This window comes from Carassius auratus, unplaced genomic scaffold (assembly GCF_003368295.1).
Source record: "Carassius auratus strain Wakin unplaced genomic scaffold, ASM336829v1 scaf_tig00214722, whole genome shotgun sequence".
Classification (NCBI taxonomy): Eukaryota; Metazoa; Chordata; class Actinopteri; order Cypriniformes; family Cyprinidae; genus Carassius; species Carassius auratus.
The window spans coordinates 138015-154979 of NW_020527782.1; the positions used below are offsets into that span (position 1 = coordinate 138015).

At 41.6% G+C, this 16965-nt stretch overlaps 1 long non-coding RNA gene across 2 annotated transcripts; it reads left to right on the top strand.

The window, feature by feature from the left end:
- The first annotated feature begins 3795 nt into the window (after window positions 1–3795).
- On the top strand, window positions 3796–9725 carry LOC113092878 (uncharacterized). Of its 2 annotated transcripts, none has more exons than XR_003287643.1 (6): window positions 3796–3967; window positions 4189–4516; window positions 6807–6899; window positions 7004–7331; window positions 7609–7993; window positions 8075–9725. It is a non-coding gene; the product is annotated as an uncharacterized LOC113092878 (long non-coding RNA). The 2 variants fall into 2 exon arrangements; XR_003287642.1 differs by having other exon boundaries at window positions 4354–4516.
- Window positions 9726–16965: the final 7240 nt, after the last annotated feature.

Consider the following 16965-nt stretch of genomic DNA (forward strand, 5'->3'; position numbering starts at 1 on the left):
CAGAGAGCCACACCCACTGCCCGGGTCGGTAACTGGGACCCCCACGCCTCCTCCGATCTGCCTTATGCTGGTAACGGCGAATGGCGCGCTGCAAGTGAACATGAGCAGCGTCCCAGGTGGCCTCGCTGCGTCGGAGCCATGCATCTACTGCTGGGAGGTCGGAGGGCTCCCCGGCCCACGGGAAGAGGGGAGGTTGGAAACCTAAGACACATTGAAAAGGCGTTAGACCAGTGGCAGGTTTTAACAGGGAATTCTGGGCATACTCCGCCCAGGCCAGGAAGCGACTCCAGTCCTGCTGATTCTGGTGGCAGTAAGTTCTTAGAAATCGAATCAAATCCTGGTTTAGACGTTCAACCTGCCCATTGGCCTGGGGATGGTAACCAGAAGTTACACTGACATTGATATTGAGCTTGGAACACAATTCTCTCCAGACACGGGAGGTAAACTGAGGCCCGCAGTCAGTCACAATGTCTTCGGGCAGACCAAAAAGACGGAACACATGGTTGAGAAGAGCCTCGGCTGTCTGTAAGGCCGTGGGCAGGCCAGTCAGGGGTATAAAACGGCAGGACTTAGAGAAGCGGTCCACCACGGAGAGGATGGTCGTAAATCCCTGGGATGGAGGCAGGTCCGTAACAAAATCCACTGCGATGTGCGACCAGGGGCGCTGTGGTACTGGCAGAGGTTGTAATAATCCAGCGGGTTTGAGATGGGAGGATTTTACAGTGGTACAAACGGAGCATTGATGAATAAATTTTTATGATATCAGACTGGAGTGAATCCCACCAAAAGCGATTGGAAACCAACTGTGTGGTGGCCGCGATACCAGGATGACCAGCGCTAGGGGTGCAGTGAACCCACTGAAGCACACGGTGGCGGAGCCGAGACGGAACGAAGAGGCGGTCGGCGGGACATTCTGGCGGAGCGGGATGATTACGTAGAGACGCCGTGATCTCAGTGATTATGTCCCACTGGACAGGTGCCACGATTAGTGCAGGGGAAATCATGGGCTCAGGTTCAGATTCTTCACTGGGACTATCAAACTGTCGGGACAGGGCGTCCGCTTTGCCGTTCTGGGAGCCCGGCCTGTAGGTAATCTTAAAATTGAATCTGGAAAAGAACAGAGACCAGCGAGCCTGGCGAGCATTCAAACGCTTAGCTGACCTGATGTACTCCAGATTCCTGTGATCAGTGAGCACTGTAAAAGGCTGACGAGCTCCCTCCAGCCAGTGCCTCCACTCCTCAAAGGCGTTCTTCATTGCCAGGAGTTCGCGATCACCCACGTCATAATTGCGTTCTGCAGAGTTGAGTTTGCGGGAATAAAAGGCTCACGGGAACATTTTCGCAGGGTTACCATACCGCTGAGACAGCACAGCCCCCACTCCTGTGTTAGATGCATCCACTTCAATTATAAACTCCCTTTCAGGATCCGGGTGATGGAGAATAGGAGCAGAAGTGAATCTTTCCTTGAGCTGAGCAAAGGCCGCAGCGCTCTCCGTTGTCCACTTAAAATATTTACCCCCTCCTCGAAGCAGAGATGTGAGGGGAGATGCAATTACACTGAAGTTGCGGATGAATCTGCGGTAAAAGTTGGCGAAGCCCAAAAAGCGTTGCAGCTCCTTAACAGAGGAAGGTTGGGGCCACTTCACCACGGCTCTGACCTTGCTGTCATCCATCAAAACTCCGTCCGCACTGATAATATAGCCCAGAAAGGAGATACGTGTCTGGTGGAACTCGCACTTGGAGAGCTTGGCATAGAGCTGGTTATCAATCAGGCGCTTGAGGACCGCACGAACATCTTGGACATGCTCCTCAAGGGAATCAGAATAAATCAAAATGTCATCAATGTAGACAATAACTCTCTGATGTAACATGTCCCGGAAAATTTCATTTACAAAGGCTTGAAAAACTGAAGGACTGTTAGACAGGCCGAACGGCATTACCCGATATTCGTAGTGTCCGGATGTAGTAGAAAATGCAGTCTTCCATTCGTCACCACTCCGTATGCGAATCAGGTTGTATGCGTTCCTTAAATCCAGCTTGGTAAAGTAGCGGGCAGTACGAAGCATCTCTAGGGCTGCTGGGACTAGCGTGAGAGGATAGCGGTACTTCACTGTTACTGCATTTAGGCCACAATAGTCGATGCACGGCCAAAGACCCCCTTCCTTCTTCTTAACGAAAAAGAATCCGGCTGAAGCCGGAGATGTAGAGGTAGTGATGAAACCTTTAGCCAGCTGTTCTTCAATGTACGCCCTCATGGCTTCTGTTTCAGGTTGTGACAGCGGATAAACTCTTCCCCGTGGAGGTACAGCCCCAGGCAAAAGCTCAATGGCACAGTCGCCGGCACGGTGAGCCGGAAGATGAGAGGCCTCGGTTTCGCTGAAAGCCAGAGCTAGATCGTGGTATTCGTAAGGAATCCTCTGAAAATCCACTCCCTTGAGGGAAGCGCTGTGGAGTTCAGAACCTTGGACAGCAGCCATACAGTTGATCTGACAGAATGCGGACCACCGGGATATTCTCCCTTCTGACCAGGAACTTTGGGGGTTGTGTCTCTCTAGCCATGGCAGCCCCAAGATTATAGGATGCCCAGGTGAGTGAATAGTGAAGAACTGGATAGTTTCAGAATGCTGTGTCCCGAAGCTGAGCGTGAGGGGTTGCGTGGTGTAATGCACCCCTCCAGTCCCCAGGGGGCGTCCATCCAGTGCTTCCACGGTCACACCAGACTCACATGCGAGGAGAGAAACATGATGAGTTCTGGCAAATGCAAGGTCGATAAAATTTCCAGCAGCTCCAGAGTCAATCAAGGCCTTTACGTTTAAAGTTTATCCGTTAAACTTCAAAGAACTATCCACAGAGAATAATTTAGAAGAGTGATTAGAACTCACCGCAGCAGAATTCCTGAGTGTTGGATTAACTGGACAGGTAGCTCTCAGATGTCCTGCCTCTCCGCAGTACATGCAAAGATGATTACGGCGTCTCCTCTCCCGCTCCGCCGTAGAGAGGCGCGTGTAACCAATCTGCATGGGCTCCGACTCCGTGCTGGGGGAAGCGCACTCAAAGAAACTGGACCTGGGAGGTGTGCGTCAGGAGCGAATCAAGTTGTCAAGGCGGATGGCGAGCTCCATGATTTGATTCAAGGATTTACCATCGTCGCGGCATGCCAGCTCTCCCTGGAGGTCCGAGTTGAGTCCCTTGCTGTACAGGAGCCTAAGAGGTTCCTCCTCCCATCCAGCTTGAGCTGCGAGGGTCCGAAAACCCCTAATATGTATATATATATATATATATATGTGTGTGTGTGTGTGTGTGTTTATATGTATGTGTACGTGTGTATTTTTATTTTAATTATATATATATATATATATATATATATATATATATATTTTTTTTTTTTTTTTTTTTTTTTTTAATGTTTGAGAAACTTGAAATGATTTGAAAATGAATTGTATTCAAAATAAAAGTGTAAAATAAATATACTTTAGATGATAACTTCCTGATTCTGTAATTCTATTTCAGTATTTTTCTCAAATAAAGAAATTATTAAAAATATAGAAACAAAGAAAGTAAACATTGGTAATCTGGAAAGTTTGTGGAGATGGTCCTCACTGCAGAACACAAGATCCTGATAATGTCCGGGTTTCAGACACACTGTCTCTGTTTAAATCTAGATTAAAAACGCACCTCTTTGGCCAAGCATTCAAATAATGCATCTTATAATTTTGGACTGCATTTATATCGGAGCAAATGCGTATTATTATTTTTTAGCTTGGGATAAACTAATTAATTTTACTTGGCTGGAACAGCAGCTATGCTAATGATGTCTCTGTTTCTGCTGGGATCTTCATCCCGTGGTAACTAGGATTTACACAAGCTCCAGTCTGGATCCAGAACACCTGAGAAGAGATGATGCTGACCCTCAGAGGACTGCAGATGATGCTAACCCAGAGACAACATACAGAACTTCCACATTTTGGTATAAGTTTGATTGCATAATTGCTGTTTGTTTATGTCTTCTATTGATTTTTCCGATTTTTCTAGCGTATGCACATAAACTGACAGTCATCACTGAAAAGCTACTACTAAATATTTTAGAAAATTAATTTTCTGTAAAGTTGCTTTGCAATGATTTGAATCGTAAAAAGCGTTGTACAAATAAACTTGAATTGAATTGTGCTCTGGTGCTCTCATTCTCAGTGCCATCAAAATAAAAGTCCCGCCTCGAACACATCAGCCAAGCAGAATAACTTATCAGCTGATGCCGATATTTGAAAAATTGGCCTTGGTGATATATCGGTCGATCACTACAGGTAATCTGGGGAAAATCATTGTTTAATTTACAGCATCATTTACTCTTACCAGACTCGTGCAGGATTCTTGCTCTATGTCTGGTCCACCCTTTTTCTGGCTGTGGTGCCTCCATTGTCCTAACACTCTTCAGCAACCTGTCAAGATCTTTATATGGTGGCCACCAGGACTTGGCAGCTGGTCCAGTCGTCCCTTCTCCCTCAAACTCCACGATTAGGTACATTTTTTTTTTTTTTTTGCAAGCCTGAAACTCGTATTTTTTATTAACTCTTAAATGAAACTTAATTTTGAACATTGTATTTGAAATGCATGAACTATGAAACAAAAAGTGCTGATAAAGAATTACTCCATATGTAGAAGAGGAATTGAAACGAATTGATTGTGATAGGGGACAAGAAAAATTTTACTCTCTATTTCCTCAAACTTGCAGAATCAATCAATCAATCAATCACTTTTATTTATATAGTGCTTTAAACAAAATACACTGCGTCAAAGCACTGAACAACATTCATTAGGAAAACAGTGTCTCAATAATGCAAAATGATAGTTAAAGGCAGTTCATCATTGAATGCAGTGATGTCATCTCTGTTCAGTTTAAATAGTGTCTGTGCATTTATTTGCAATCAATTCAATGATATCGCTGTAGTAGAAGTGACCCCAACTAAGCAAGCCAGAGGCGACAGCGGCAAGGAACCGAAACTCCATCGGTGACAGAATGGAGAAAAAAACCTTGGGAAAAACCAGGCTCAGTTGGGGGGCCAGTTCTCCTCTGACCAGACGAAACCAGTAGTTCAATTCCAGGCTGCAGCAAAGTCAGATTGTGCAGAAGAATCATCTGTTTCCTGTGGTCTTGTCCTGGTGGTCCTCTGAGACAAGGTCTTTACAGGGGATCTGTAGTTGTCCTGGTCTCCACTGTCTTTCAGGGCAGTAGAGGTCCTTTCTAGGTGCTGATCCACCATCTGGTCTGGATACGTACTGGATCCGGGTGACTGCAGTGACCCTCTGATCTGGATACAGACTGGATCTGGTGGCCACGGTGACCTCGGAACAAGAGAGAAACAGACAAATATTAGCGTAGATGCCATTCTTCTAATGATGTAGAAAGTACGGTGTTATGTGAAGTGTTTCCGGTTCCGGTTTACCTAATTAATGCAGCCTAAAAATCCTTTAATGGATTTGGATATTAAAAGCATATTAGTATGTTATGTGTATGCCAGGTTAAAGAGATGGGTCTTTAATCTAGATTTAAACTGCAAGAGTGTGTCTGCCTCCCGAACAATGTTAGGTAGGTTATTCCAGAGTTTAGGCGCCAAATAGGAAAAGGATCTGCTGCCCGCAGTTGATTTTGATATTCTAGGTATTATCAAATTGCCTGAGTTTTGAGAACGTAGCGGACGTAGAGGAGTATAATATAAAAGGAGCTCATTCAAATACTGAGGTGCTAAACCATTCAGGGCTTTATAAGTAATAAGCAATATTTTAAAATCTATACGATGTTTGATAGGGAGCCAGTGCAGTGTGGACAGGACCGGCCTAATATGGTCATACTTCCTGGTTCTTGTAAGAACACTTGCTGCTGCATTTTGGACTAGCTGTAGTTTGTTTACCAAGCGTGCAGAACAACCACCCAATAAAGCATTACAATAATCTAATCTTGAAGTCATAAATGCATGGATTAACATTTCTGCATTTGACATTGAGAGCAAAGGCCGTAACTTAGATATATTTTTGAGATGGAAAAATGCAATTTTACAAATGCTAGAAACGTGGCTTTCTAAGGAAAGATTGCGATCAAATAGCACACCTAGGTTCCTAACTGATGACGAAGAATTGACAGAGCAACCATCAAGTCTTAGACAGTGTTCTAGGTTATTACAAGCAGAGTTTTTAGGCCTTATAATTAACACCTCTGTTTTTTCTGAATTTAGCAGTAAGAAATTAATCGTCATCCAATTTTTTATATCGACTATGCATTCCATTAGTTTTTCAAATTGGTGTGTTTCACCGGGCTGCGAGGAAATATAGAGCTGCGTATCATCAGCATAACAGTGAAAGCTAACACCATGTTTCCTGATGATATCTCCCAAGGGTAACATATAAAGCGTGAAGAGTAGCGGCCCTAGTACTGAGCCTTGAGGTACTCCATACTGCACTTGTGATCGATATGATACATCTTCATTCACTGCTACGAACTGATGGCGGTCATATAAGTACGATTTAAACCATGCTAATGCACTTCCACTGATGCCAACAAAGTGTTCAAGTCTATGCAAAAGAATGTTGTGGTCAATTGTGTCAAACGCAGCACTAAGATCCAATAAAACTAATAGAGAGATACACCCACGATCAGATGATAAGAGCAGATCATTTGTAACTCTAAGGAGAGCAGTCTCAGTACTATGATACGGTCTAAATCCTGACTGGAAATCCTCACATATACCATTTTTCTCTAAGAAGGAATATAATTGTGAGGATACCACCTTTTCTAGTAATCAACCTTTTTTCAGAAATCAACTGTTGTTGAGAGGTCATCCACTAAATGAATGCCAAGTGTAGAGGATGGCAGTGGATAGTCAAAAAAGGATTCCTGGTGGTTGAAGGTATTGTAAGCAACATAAATTTCATCCCTTAATGAAATTATGTTTTGCAGCTTAGCAACTTTGCCGCCAATGCAAACGTGACTGTTTGCCTTATCCAATTTCAGAGTGTGTTGGCTTGTTCTCAACTCTTTATATTGTGCATCATGGAAGGATGCAGGATGCAGGAAGAGGACCAGTCGCATGTGGTTTTTCGAGCAGATGTGGCCTGGTTTTGCATTTCTGAGAGTCTTTTTATTATTTGACTGAGTGGGCATGTTGGTTTCCTCAGAAGTCTTTTGAGTTTGTTTAGGTGATTCTCATACTTGAAAGCACTGAAGTTGTCAAGGACACCATGCTTTTTCGCATCATCTGCAAGATGTACAAGGCAGAGTGCATTGTAGGACAAGAATTGTGGACCATACAGTTGACCAAAGTGAGAGACAACGAGCACCAGTAAGTCATTGGCATAATCACAGTAGTCTTCAATCAAACTGTTGTTGCACGGGATGAAGATTCCCACAAAAAGTAGCAAGAAATTTTTGTACACCTGTGTGTTAAGGAGATCTTTCATCATGACAGGTCCGGTATACAGTAAAAACTGCCTAAACTCTGTTGCCTTCCACCTATCAATTTCTCTCAGTGCCCTTGGTTTCATTGCAAACTCCATGGGCACACTTCTCCGAGCATTTAACAGTCTTTCTGACAATGTGTTTATTTGAAATCCTGACAGCCTACAAGTCAGAGGACCCATCTTCAGCCACAAGAGAAGAAGCTATCTCATGATGGTGCATGTAGTCGAGGGGAAAACCAAAGACCATGTTTAGGGATGTTTCTTCAAGAGGTGATGGACCGTGATGATGATCAGCATCTGTCTTATTTCTGAAGCTCTCATTAGTTCTTAAAGGCATGTCAGTTCTTGGAAATGTCATTCTGTTTTCTAGGTACAAACCATCCTGTGTGCATTTTTCACATCCGTGATAGCCTGTGTGACCTTTAACATTTTTCAGGAATGCATGGGCAGGTGCATCACAGACCATCGAAGAGAAATTGAACATCACTCCATCGAATTCAAATCCTTTAGCTAATTCATTTACTTCAGAGATGAATTCTTGAAGGTACTCAGCTAGGGATGTAGGTTTACTTGTGCCACAAAATAAACCTATTGTCACTGGTTGCTCTTGTTTGATGTTTTGCAGTGTCTCTAGGATGGGCCAGAACTGTGTTGCTGAGCTCTTATAGAGTGGCAAACCATCAATGCTGACCTGAAGCTCAAAACGTGTGAATGATGCGCAGAATGTCAACAAATGTTGAGCAATGAATTCAATGCCACATGTGTAATTTTGTGTTCAGTAGCCCAGGATGCCAAATCATCATCTAATGAATTTGGATCTGATTCTGATTCTGTGTCTGATTCACTGTCATCAGGAACACATCTTCAGTCTCATCAACATGAGAGAGACAGTCCATGAATGTATCTTCATCATCATTTTGACCTTGAATGGTTTTACTGTGCATCCAACCCAATTCTTTCCCCCAAGTTGTTGCCTGTATTGTCTGCAGTTGCTGATCCACCTTGTCCTTTGCTTTCCGTCTCAGTGTCCAATAGGATGGTTCATTTGAAGCCATAGTATTAAGACCTTAATACAAACAACCCTATTTTTTGTTTTTTGTTTACTGGCCTACCAAGTCATATGCATTAACATAATGTACATACCTTTAGTTGGTTGACGGATGGTAATGGATAACTTTCTGTAGTCAAATTAAACAAAGGAAATAGTTAAATGCAAAAATGTAAAATAACTACATAAAAAATAAACAATTACATATCTAAATTTTCAATTGAACTGATGCATTTTGTGGGTGGTTATATAAATAGTTTACAGTACAATATAGTATATCTGATTTAAATCAGAGATTGACAATCTGTAATGGAGGTTTAAACAGATTTAATTCTTAATCTTTCCCTGGAAGAGATAATAGGTGTGTTTGACTTGAAGCAGTGCTGTGCAGACCGATCGGAATATGACATCACAGTACCAGCTTCATATACTTTTGAATCGCTCTCACGATACTTTGTCATAGTTTAAGCGGTGCTGCGCAGACCAATTGAAGTTGAACATATCTGAAGTGTAAACTCTCACGGTCAGTTCTGGGTCTTGTGCAGTAATATGATGAGCAGGTGTTTAGTGTCATCACCTTACATTATTGAAATGTTATATTGACCTGGATTCAAGTTTAAAACTGGGAAAGAAGAAATTAAGGGTCATTAATGTTGTGAAGCTGCATAACATCTGTTCAGATGAACATTTGTGTAGTCTGTTTCCTCCTGAGGTTTCTACCTTGTAGAGTTAAATATCTAAAAATGAGTGTCTTTGTAACCATTCTCAATAGATACTGAAACCATTTTAATGGTGCTTTTAAATAAAATATTAAATGTAATATGTGAGGTAAGCCATGGCTAGGTGTACATTTTACATTTTTAATATATGCTGTGAAGGTAAAGAACTACATGAACTGAAGCCATGAATCAGCCCTTAATTATAAAAAACGGGGTGATCAATTAGGTCAACACTGATCCAACAGCCCTGTCTGTAGTTAACCACAAATAGCAGGTTCAGCGGTGTTTGAGAAGGCTTGAAGCTGAACTTTCCAGGAAGTTATATAGTTATGTAGACAGGTAAGTGTTGGTGTGACTAATTATTGAGTTGTCTATTGCTCATAATTATGCTGTAGTTAATTTATAGGCAGGATGTACAGTAATTGCATTAAATACTGTATAGACTATTGAACATTTGTCTAAAACAATAGTGAATTTAACAAACATCTCAAGTTTAACATTTACAAGAGTGTAAATAGTACAGTAATGTTATTACATTTGAAGTACTGTACAAAATAATCATACTGTAGTTACTTTATTTGGAGTAACTTGCTCATCATATATATATATATATATATATATATATATATATATATGTTTACATTTAATCGTTAAGTACAATCACTAATCTTGTAATGTTGAACACTTAAAACCTACAAGTAGTCAATGATCTTACACGCGTTTATCTCCATTAACAGGGATAGTTGGACAAACCGATTTAAAAGTGCATGATGGATTACGTGGTTAAAACCCTTTTTTGTGCTTTTCTCGTTTGTTTCCAGTAAAGTATGTCACCTTTTGTCTGATCACTAAGAGCAATATAAATGTTAACGTAAAGCGCACAGTGTAATTCTGTGCACATAAGTAAAGAAAAAGTGTTTGTGTCTCCTTGAAAACATCAATGGAATATAACACATTTAATAAATAAATGTATGTCTACAAAATAATGTGATGTTTGCTTTTAAACATGCTATATACGTTCCTGTACAAAGAACAAATCACAGAATATGGATTTTAAATGATCGTTATTTCTTCAAGTATTTCCCTTTAAATTAATCAAGTAGCAGCTTCCCGTTCTCGACGGACATGCCGGCATATTTCGGGTGATAAAGATACGTCGTATAGATGTCATTTAGAGGTAGGGAAGACGTTTCATTTAACAGCTCAAACAGACGATCTACAGACGATCAATACGACTATGAAAAAGGAATCCGATGGTTATCAGATGATGCGCTCTTCAGCGATCTGGGGTTGAAAATAAATAAAATAGAAATAAGTGTATTTCTGTGTGATTAATTTTGAGTCCTGATAAATTGAATCATTATGATCAATGTATCACTTATTCTATAGTTAAAACATCGATGCTTTTGAGTTTGAATATTTAACAAAGCATGCAAACAAACAGCCGCTTTTATCATGTGCGTGTGTGATCGCGCATGTTCCGGTGATTTATTTCTTATTAGTTTTCTGATAACTTCTCTTTGTTGGTGAAATGATGAGGTTGCATGACGTTGTTCATGAGGACCCAGCGCTATTCTGGCCTCGGTGCTACTGGCCCGAGGCTATGAGCCCCGTCCGGCTTTAAAACCTGGCTCGCACCGGCCCGACAGTGGAAATGCGGCTACTGCCATAGGCAGTGTGACAGTGGTTGGTGGGTGGCACCTCTGGGGACCACTGCAACTCCGAGATCCCCTGTCGATTAGCCTGGGGCTGTGATATCCCCAGTTACCATGTGCAGCCGCGAGGAGGGCCGACAGGAGTCTTAGTGATGGAGACGCTGTGCACTGGAAGGGGAAAACAGGGTTTTCTGGTCTTTAAATAGTCTTTATTCATCCAAGGATGCATTTTTCTGCAGGTGAATAAAGGCGGCCAGTGTAAATGGGGCTGTTCTTCAGCACCCTGGCATCGTGCACACACCCAGGATACCTGACAAAGATGTCGATGAACTTCCCCTTGTGGTCAGTGATGGCCTGCAGCTGGACTGAGTGGAACAGCTTTCTGTTGAAGTAGCATGGGGCTTCACTTGCTGTGGCTTGATCCGGATGTGGCATCCGTCTATTGCACCAGCCACCATGCAAAAAGCTGAGCAAAAACCTGCCCCCACTTCCTCCAGGTCGTCCAGGGTCGGGAATACAAAATACTGACCACTTCCCTGCTGATTCTGTGCACAATGTCATGCACTGTGGCCTTTGGGATGTCGAAGGCCAGAGATACAACCCGATATGATGCTGCATGAGCCAGCCAGTACAGGAACACCAGCACCTCAATATCCTTTTCCGAGCCATGGTCAGAGTCTGTCTTCAAAGCAGCGATGATGGACATGATGGACTGTCGTGAAAGCCAGAGGCTGGGGCGATGGTCAGATCCATCTTCGGAGTATAGTCGAAGCATTGGCACAGCAGCATTCAGGTGGCAGTAGGTTATAGGGCTCACAGTCTGTAAATGTGTATATACATTTTTTTTTAGAATATTATGTATATATTATTTTTTTGTATATATTATGTATATATTGTATCTATTTGTAATATTTATTTAGCGTATGTATATATTGTATTCATTCTCTTTTTCTCTTTCTTGCGCTCTCTCTCTCTCTCTCTCTCTTTCTCTCTCTCTCTCTCTCTCTCTATATATATATATATATATATATTTATGTATGCATTAATTCAAGTTTATTTTTTCATGTGTCTTGTTTGTCCTGTGTATTTTTAATTATTCATAACAATAAACTACTTAATTTCGCTGATCTAAATCAACCTCTGTCACGGTGTTCATAGACATCTCTTCTTATTCTGAGGTAAAATTTGCAAGCTAAATAGCTGATAATACTTAAGCAATTTTATAAACATTGTATAAGCTGTCCACGAAGGTGTGATCTACGAGCAGCTGACCTATTCCTCCTCTGAGCTGTTGATCCTATCAACGTTAAAACGCAGATGAAAGCAGTAACAACTACAATAATTAATATTAATTAATTAAACAATTGCCGATGTTCGCGCAGTCGAGTGGGCTCTTTACATTTTCGCGCTGTTGTGAAGACGCACGTCACGTGACGACACCAACATTGAGGATGTAGTACGCCGAGTTCCATTCATACTACCCACATATAGAACGCACTGTTCTAATGGTCGAGTAGAACATTCAAATTCAAATACCCAGTACGCAGTATACGATTTCGGACGTAGTACAGGTCTTTCTTCCTTTCGTCGCTTCGCTCCAGTCCAGCGGGAGGCGCTAAACACACACGTTTGTTTGACAAACACCAGTAAACCTCAGAGGAAGAAGTTCAGTTTCACCGCGCTCTCTGTTGTTGTTATGTCGGTGTGCTGCCTTAATACAAACGGTTAGACAAGTTTCTAAGAAAAAAAAAATACAGATTTTGAATCAGTTCAGTAAATACCTGTAATATCCTCGTCCTCACAGTCGTGACTGAGTTTTGAAGCTAGCAGGAATATCTGGAGGAGTTTATCATCTGAACTGAGATCTGCTGCTGTGAAGATGGAGTTTGTGAAAGAAGAGAGAGAAGAGAACACGAGTGAACCAGAAACCAGCAGAATAAAACATGAGGAACCAGAAATAAAACACGAGGAAAGAGAAACCTGGAGAATAAAACACGAGGAAATGGAAACCTGGAGAATAAAACACGAGGAAACAGAAATAAAACACGAGGAACCAGAATCTTTGATAATTAAACACGAGGAACCAGAAACCTGGAGAATAAAACACAAGGAAACAGAAAAAAAACACGAGGAACAAGGAGGTTGGTGTTTATTCTTCATTCATTTTTAATGAATGTTTGTGGTACATATTAATAACTTAAGTCTGATAACACTGTAATCGGCACAATCTGTGCAACAATAATATGCTGTGCAGCATGGACGTAACCTACATGTTTGTGTTTTCGAAAAAAAACAAAGTTTATTTGTGGTTAGTGAAAAATGTATTTTAAGTCACTGAAATAAGGTCATGATACACATACAGAACATTGTTCACAAAACATAATAATATTCTGATCTCATGATAAATGTTATTTTGAATAATGTGTATTACCAGACAGTTGAACAGTATTTTTTCTACTATCAAATGTGCACCAGCTACTGTTTGGTTACCCACATTCATCAAAATATCTTTTTTCTTTTGTGTTCACCACAAGAAAGATATTAAAGGGTTAGTTCACCCAAAAATGAAAATTAGGCCGTGTTTTATTAACTCTCAAGAACTCTTTAGGTGTATATGACTGATTTATTCCAGATTAATCCAATCTGACTTATATAAATAATTATCCTGGCACTTCCAAGCGTTAGAATTGGAGTAAGAGGGTGTTTTTGTTCAATAGTCCAAAAGTAGTCAAATAAAGCATGCGCATCTGTAATAAAAAGAGATGAATAAAGGGTTCCTGTAGGGAATTGGTGTGTTTTTGTAAGAAAATCATCCATATTTTAAATGGTATAAACACTTTTTCCTCACTTCTCCTGACTGTCATATATTCAAGCCGTTCTGGGCAGATGACGTAGGACACACATGCACTTGTGATTAGTGACGAACATGAAAGCGTGGATGAGAGCAGTGATGGAGTACTCGAGACCTGGACTCGGACTCGAGTCACTTTTCTTTGGACTCGAGTCCGACTCGAGTCACTTTTCTTTGGACTCGAGTCCGACTCGAGACTCCATTCTCTGGACTCGTGACTCGACTTGGACTCGTGGACTGATGACTCGTACTTGGACTTGGACTCAAGGATATATAAAATCGGACTTGGACATTCATTACGTTGTTTTTGACTAAAAATGTTATAAAAAATGTTTCGTGCCCAAGACTGGCCAGGATCTATTCTTTTCCCTCACAGACACTGCTACCGCTCGCTCTCTTTGCTTGACAACACACGCACTGACGTCACTCACTTTACTTTCACTTTACTTTTTTCCAAAGCGCTTGGGCACTTGCGGGAAAGGATGAAGCTGATTTGTTAGTTCTTGTCACATGACCCGCGGTGCGCTTGCGGTATTCTGAAAAGTTTAGATGTTTTTTAACTCAATGCGGTGCGGACGCGCCTGGATGCTGCCATTATGAGCGCGCATACCGCGCACCTACAGTACATTGGACATAACGAACTTGACCGTGCAAAAGACGCGATATTTGAACGGCCCTTATATGTTGCTTTCTGACCATGCGCGTGCCGTCACACACACACATTAACTTGAAAACATACAAACGCACTCACGCTAAATCACTCGGTCACTCACACACAAATGCTCTCTCTCTCTCTCACACACACACACTCACACTCATTGTAATATGCACGTTTCTTTTTTTCGCCAAGTGTATTTCTGTAATACAGTGTTAAAGGATTAATTCACACAAAAATGAAAATTTCCTAATCATTTACTCCTCCCAATGCCATCCAGGATATCCATGGCGTTTTTTCTTAAATTATGTTTTTTTAAGGAAAACATTTCATGATGTTTTTTTCATATAATGGACTTCAATGCCTACGAACTCAGTTGGTTGCTATTGTTTCCTCAAAAAAAAAAAAATTCAATTGGGGACTCGAGACTCGACTCGGACTCTAACTCTGGTAATGGTGACTCGACTTGGACTCGACTCGGACTCTTCTTTGGTGACTCGGACTTGGACTCGGACTCGAACACTGAGACTCGAGACTCGACTCGGACTCGAACACTGAGACTTGAGACTCGACTCAGACTCGACAGTTGGTGACTCGACAACAACACTGGATGAGAGACACCAAAACAAATCGCTGGTCACTAACTAGAAGCATTAGCCTAATTAGGAGGATTTCAATGTAAGCCAAGTAAAGACTGGTTTTCCTTTGCTAAAGTAAGGAAACTTTGCTCTTGTAAACAATATTTGTGAGAGTCTCATATCTCAGAGGCATGTGCTCGATGCCTACGTCAACCTCCAGAACGGCTTGCACATATGACAGTAGAGCCGCGTTTCCACCACAGGAACTTTAGCCAGGAACTAGAGACTTTGGGCTGTACTTGTACTCGGTGTGTTTCCACTGCAGGAACCAGGAACTAAATAAAGTTCTGGTAAAAAAATTGCCCCTCAGAAAGTCGCTGCTGGTGAGGTAGTACTTTTTCAAAGTTCTGGAGAAAACTGAAGATGAACACCGAGCCGAGCCAGATAACGAACAAAAGATTGACTCATTCACGAGTCAAGAACCGGTTGCATCGGTTTTTGGATCACCAGTAGTTCTTTCAGACAGTTCGATTCAATATACCAGTTGAAGAAAACGGTTCACTGGTTCTTTTGCGCTCGACGTAATGGCGTCATTTGCGATGATTGCCCTTGATTCAAGCCTTCGGTTTACCTGCGCTCATAACACTAGCACAGAATCAGTTCAGAATCAATCACCAAAAGAATCAGTTCGGTTCAGACGCTCTGTGTGTCGGTCTGCTTCACGCTGAATCACACATGCGCACTATCATCAGCTCCTCGGTTCTTCTTATCTGGCTCGGCTCGGTGTTCATCTTCAGTTCTCTCTTCACAGCAGTTCAGTCAGTGTACTGTTTGAGTGCATGCATTACTCCGGGATATTGGTTTGTTTGAACTCAGAGGGAGTGTCAGCCACATTAAAAAAGTTAACAGCTTAAGTAATTTGTGGATTAATGCGTATTAGAGATACGAACCATTTGAAAGGATTCAGTTCGATTTGACGAACTGAATGATTCGTTCGCGAACCGGATATCCAGACTGCTTTGTTTTGAACTCTCTCTCACAACAGACACGGAAGAGAAGACAATGCTGAATAAAGTCATCGTTTTTGCTATTTTTGGACCAAAATGTATTTTCGATGCTTCAAAAAATTCTAACCGACCCTCTGATGTCACATGGACTGCTTTGAAGATGTTTTTCTTACCTTAATGGACATGGACAGTATACCGTACACACAGCTTCAATGGAGGGACTGAGAGCTCTTGGACTAAATCTAAAATATCTTAAACTGTGTTCTGGAGATAAACAGAGGTCTTACGGCAGTGGTTCCCAAAGTAGGGGCCGGGGTCGCGAGATGATTTCGATATAGGCTTTATATATTTTTGTTTCAATTAATTTAACTCTTTCGCATCGCACGTACGATCACATCGGTGTGGTCAGTCTAGGCTAGTCCCTGGAGTGTAACTGTTACGACCACACCGGTCAATGCATGACGTGAAATTCAAATGAGCTCTCGCGAGTTGGCTGGCGCTGAGCCAGAGACAAGTGCGCTCAGAGCTGTCATCACAACTTTTCAGTGTTTTCAACCACATAATGTTTATTTTAGGTTTCAGACATATAAGTACTAGAAAAAACAATACATTTAGAGTTTGTAAAATACACACTGATGTCAAAGGAAGAGGCAATAATAATCTTTTTCATTATAATTAGACACATTTTATTCATATCAGATACACATTGTGTAAGTAAACTTTAAAGTTTACTCCATTATTCTCCCAGTTCACCAGCCACTTACTTTTATGTATTTTCGGGAGAAGTGGATGAATTCACGTGTTTGTAAATCCAACAGATCTGATTCTCTGAACTGCGTCTGCGGCACAAAACTAAGATGGCGGCGCCATCGCGCATACAGTTCAACTAACGTGATCGTTATAAAGGTGTTTAAACAACAAAACACTTCCACTTGCATATATTTGACAATCGGAATATCAGCTATTTCATGCCATATCTAACAAATTTGTTAATATTTTGAAT